This window comes from Phragmites australis, chromosome 4 (genome assembly GCF_958298935.1).
Source record: "Phragmites australis chromosome 4, lpPhrAust1.1, whole genome shotgun sequence".
Taxonomy (NCBI): domain Eukaryota; kingdom Viridiplantae; phylum Streptophyta; class Magnoliopsida; order Poales; family Poaceae; genus Phragmites; species Phragmites australis.
The window spans coordinates 26,205,826-26,211,401 of record NC_084924.1 but is presented as its reverse complement, the minus strand read 5'-3'; the positions used below and the strand labels follow the sequence as shown (position 1 = coordinate 26,211,401).

The following is a 5,576-nucleotide window of genomic DNA, read 5'->3' as shown; positions in this document are numbered from 1 at the left end:
ATTTTTAAGGTGTGTTATGTGATAAAATAGAAGAACATCATATATTTTGTTAGAAATTATTGAGGTACCTATTCACCTCCATCTAGTCGCCGTTCTCATTCCTAAAGTCTCGTATGTCTATTCCTTTCAGCTCAAGAAAAATGGCAGCACCACCCGATTTCGTATGTGATATCTTCATATGTTCTCCTATGGGAAACGTCGTGTGTTTTCCAGAAACTATATATGTTCATGGTCCAAGTCGTTACTTTTTTTTTTGTTACTGGTGGGAGTATTTCAAACGGAGTAGCCCAAATTTTGATCAGCTTTGATTTTTATCGCGTTGTGGTTCATCTACGGCCACAAGTTTTGATGTACAAATAAATTGCCCATATCTTCGATTTTCAGCAAGCATTATGTGAGCAAGTACATATATTGGTACGAGTGTGTACGTGTACATGTGAGTTTTTTAGTAGTGTTTCTAAAAGATAAATTGCCCCGCCTTGCAGAAAAAAATCGTCACGTTTCAGGTAGCCACAAGTATATCGCTCATCCAATTAGGCCAAAACCTTGAACCGACCGGTCGGACATCGGGAACTACGATTATCGGAGATCGACTGCAAGTAACAGCACGCAACTGAGGCAGATCTACGGATCAAACAGCACTCCATTTCAATGAAAAATTGCGGTCAACGGCTGCCACTAGTCTGCTTACAAAATTAATTTGTAAACGGAGATGGTTCATCCGAAATGATCAAATTAAAAACAGAAAAGTGAAGGAAATCTCTCGGCAATTTGCCTCATCAGTTCTTGAATCAGAATGCGGATGATTTCACATGTCCTGGATTAGTACCCAAGTATGATGGACTCCATCAACTCGCTCAGAGGAGCCAGCTCTTCCCTGTCGATCAGCCGGAATTCCTGCAACACAAAATATCCGTAGCTAGCAGCACGTCAGTCTGATGAAACATATGCGTCACTGCATTGGAGAAATACTTGCTGAAGCAATGTGGCAAGTAGCAAGTGGATTTACTTCAGTATTGGTGGAGTATTCAGGTCGAATCAACGACTACTCATGTGCTGTCAGGCACTTAATTCAGCCTAGTAGTGCCGGTGTCCTTATTTTTGCAAAGTGCGGTACTTGAGAACAATCAGCATGTCTTTGCGTGCACAATCAGATCATCACAATTGCTAAAATAGTAAGCTAAAACAAAAGGGCAAAAGGTGGTATTTGAATCATTGCACCAAAGACAACTAACTCTCTTTCTTTTAAATTGCAACTCTCTTATTTCAAAAGCAAAGTAGGATGGAATTAAAACTGAAATAAGAAGGGGCCGGGGCATATTTTCCTTGAATTGATGGTTTAGTAGGGTCGGGACTAGAATATTTTTATCCTTATCAATTTCTTTGGAAATGTGGCTAGGAAGTGCAGTTTTTCTGCAGATGGAGGAATTACCCATGTGAAGAGCGCGAAGTGCTTGAAGCAAGTATTCAGATGCGCTTCTTCCTTGAGCTTCACAATCATCGGAAAATGCGAGTGATATATGTGCGCATATACCCTGAAAAGGCGCTTGAAGATCGTCTTGACGACATCACGGAAGTTAGGAGGGAAAGGAGAACCTGTTGGCATCAAATCACGGAAGTTTGAACCAAAACACATGATCAGACGAAAGAATCTCAAATCAAACTACAGCTTTCTGCAACCAATTTACAATGAACAAATAGATATTATCAAGCTTCTGAGGGAATATCGATTCATCGTCGAGCTGGGTTTCTATCCAGTCCATCAAGTACTCCACTTACTTTGGCGCGGACACCTCGATAGGCCTCTTGATCTTGGCTCCATCAGCCCATCTGTACTCATAACTGTGGAGGTTTCATTCTCATCAGACAGTTTGCAGTGGGATACTTTTCTTAATGACAGATTCTTATATTATCTGTTTTACTGTATTTGTGGGTATGATCAAAAAAGTACTGTACTTTAGTCCGGCTGACATGGTCGGGCAGGTAGCTGGAGTGCAGAACTCCATCAGGGTGCCGTACAGAATGTTCACTTGATTGAAGAAGTCAACAGCTGCCATCACAAAGTACAAATTTAGACACTACAAATTGCACTCTAAAAACAGGGATCTGAATCTGAAGTTCTGAACATGGTAGATTAAGAACTGAAAGGATCAAGGACTTACTGTTTACAGCCAACCACTCGTTCAGATCCTCCCCGATCGGCAGCCGGACCGCCTCTCGCAAGTTACCGCTGCCGAGAGTGGCGTCAATGTGCCTTTTCAACTGCACACCCTGCATGACGACAGACACAAACTTCAGCTTCAGAATTGAGCATGCAGATACAGATACATAGCACGTACTAGCAGCTAAGTTCCAGACCCTTGTTCTTTTTCAAAACTGACAGCCTACATTTGGTCCCCAAGTAATCCTACTTTTTCTTAGCTGGCTCCAATTTAGCCCCTTTAAACAGCCTGCTTAAAGAGTTTTGGCGTTGCAAGAAAGCTAGGTAATTGCCGACAAGGAAATACGGCTGCATGACGAAACAAAAGGTGCATGGTTTTAGTTCCAGGTACAGGCCATATGGAGATAAACATATGTATACAGAACAACAAAAAACGAACTGATTTGCAAAGAGTTTCTTGGGAAGGGAGCTAGCAAAGCTTATAATCGAAGCTAAGGATAACGATTAACACCTCTACATAATCCTGAAAAACTTAGTCAAGTGGGCACGTACGAAGCCAGGAGTAAAAAAAAAGGACCACTCGTGATAAGAAAAAATCAGAAACTACACTGAATGATCCTTGTGTGACAGATTATTAATCGGGCACAGTTGCTAAGTATGAGTACGTTCGTTCGTACCTTATTCCTTGACGGTGCGCTCTTCTTGGACCTGAAGGTCCTCTGGTTCCTACAAGCAAAAAGGATCAGATAGATCATCAACGTACCATAGCAGACGATATGGATTCAAGATACCGAGACAACGACAGAAGGGTTAACTCTCTAGCTAAGAACATAAAAGAATTATCGCTGAACAAAACAATTCTCATCTTCTCACCTGCTGCCACGGCCGAAGAAGCTCATCCTCTTCTTGTCCGGTTCAGGGCTTGCTAAAGAAGAAGCGACAGGGGTCAAGGAGGAGAAGAAGAAGACGGGATGGAAGGTCTAGAGGTGGAGTAATAAATCCCCGGTTGGATTGACGATTCTGAGCCCCATGACACACAGACAGAGAGTCTATACACTTACTATATGCGCACACAAGGCGTGGCGTGACGTTCTCGGGTATGGACATCGAGAGAGAGAGAGAGAGAGGCAGGGCAGGCTGGCGGTGACGGAGAGGGGTGCAGGCGCAGCGCAAGGAAAACCGGGCGCCAACCTCTGGCCTGCTGGCTGGCTGGCATGGCTGTTATCCGCTCAGACCCCTGCTGTCTGTTATCTTTGGAAGGTGTTGATGGCTCTCTGCCTTCGATGATCAACACCTAATCTCGCCTTTCCAACCAAGTAGTCTAATTCTATTTTTGCTTTTCTAATTGTTGCTCAAACGCACTCAAGTCAGGTTGACATAAACCTCTATTGGTGACGCTGCCGGATCTTTGACATAACCCTCTATGGGGGTACCACGGCAGACAAGAAAGGTATCCTAAACCCAGAAAATGAATCACATCCTACGTACGATCTTTGGTACTTCACTACATATTGCCAAAAATATGTCAAAAATGCTTTAGGTTTGGACCCATTTGTTCCTAGTGGACTAACGCGGCGAATAACAAAATAGTACGGTGGCACGGATGGCCCAATGACGACAAGGTGATCTGATATAGCACGCTGTAACGGAGGCAAACCACGCTTGTTTTGGAACTACGCACATCAGAAGAAAAATAGGTGCAACGGCAATTCAATCTATTGGTAGACAATAAAGAAGGTCACAAAGATAGGACAAAACCTTTTCATCCGAGTAATATACCAACATGAATTTCAAAGATAAATTGAATCTAGAACGTCATAAAATTGTGCCATTTCCTATATGGTGATGTTGGGTTCGGTTTGTACATTCATAATATTTGATGAGTATAGTGTGTTCTGTCAAATGACCCTAATTTTAGAATTTTCATAGAAATTATCAATTTTAGAGTGTGATCTAGCAGATATCAAATCTTTTACGTGTCCGAGAGCCAACTTAGCAATATTCTAGACTCTGGAAGTGACCCTAGCTTCATATCACCATGCTCTTTTTAAAGCTCCATTACCATGCTCTAACGGATAATAAACATATTAGTTAATAAAATACTATTTTTCCTAACACCCCCGCAAAAGAAACCAAGACTGAGGTGCTTTAGTTGAAGATTAGGTGAGAAATTAAATTAAAATGTGTCTTAGTTTATATGTGATAAGTGATTGATAATAGTATTGATTTGGTTTAATGATTTTGTGATTATATGAGTATGGTTATGTACTGCAATTATGATCATAACTAACTAAAGTTGCCGAGAAAATGGAGTTGGCATATTTGTGACTGAGTAAGAAAATTGTACACGTCGAATGATCTGGAGATGAAGAAAATGAACTCACCAGATAATCTGGCATTTATATGTAGTACACGTCGGAGCATTTCAACCAAGAAGCAAAAAATTAAAGTACACACCAGATGGTCTGGTGTTGGGCATCAGTGAATGCTAGAGCTTTTTTTGCTAAATGGTTGCAAACTGGCTCTGGGGGATTTGTATATGCCGGATGGTCCAGTGCTAGGCAATGTGTATGGCGAATGCTTCGCCAGAGTAATTTTTTTAGAGATGGTGCAAAATGGGTTCCAGCAAGAATGAATATGCCAGATGGTCCGGCGATGAGTATGAATACACGCCGAACTATTTCTTATAGAGAGGATTTCAGGCGGCATGATCTGCTGAGTTGAACACCCAGATGGTCCGGCGCTTAGGAGGAGTGACCAATGGATTATTCGGTGTTCACGATTTTTCAGAGATGTGTCATTTCTATAGAGATTTGATTTTGACTAACTTATGATGGAGTTAAACGGTGTTGGATGTACATGTTTGCTTCTTTTATGGTGTGTAGGTGATGGATACAACATGGCGGTCAACGGTGAAAAATCAAGGCTAAGTAGGGAGCTTGGTGCCAGACGATCGAGGGAGCTGAGCAGAGTCAAGGGTGATCCTAGCTGTACACATGGATGTAAAGCAAAGCATGAGATTGAGTATGAAGACGGCGTGTTGACAAAGTCAAGCGAAAGAGATACAGGTGTAAGTGACAAGACGGCTCAAGAGATCGGGAGCGGGAGATACTTGCCGGCGGTCAAGATTGCAAGATGAATGATACGCATCAACATCAGAAGACTTACTTAAGGTGTAAGCAAGTGGCTGTGAATCACGCTTTGAGAAGCGTGCAAGATGGTTTTGCGGTTTGATCGCAAAAACAGCTGAATGATGGAATACACGTGGCATCACAACCATCCGATGTGCCATTTGTAATACAAAACTACAAATATTGTAAATAGTAACACAAAACTACAAGTATTGCGCACTAATTTCACATAAAACCTGTTTTTAATTAGATTCACCAAAAAATAGTATTACATTTCTCTAAAA

General features: G+C 41.8%; 1 pseudogene; it reads right to left on the bottom strand.

Moving 5' to 3' along the window:
- Positions 1–636: 636 nt before the first annotated feature.
- On the bottom strand, positions 637–3,362 carry LOC133914284 (MOB kinase activator-like 1A; annotated as a pseudogene).
- Between the last annotated feature and the right edge of the window lie 2,214 nt (positions 3,363–5,576).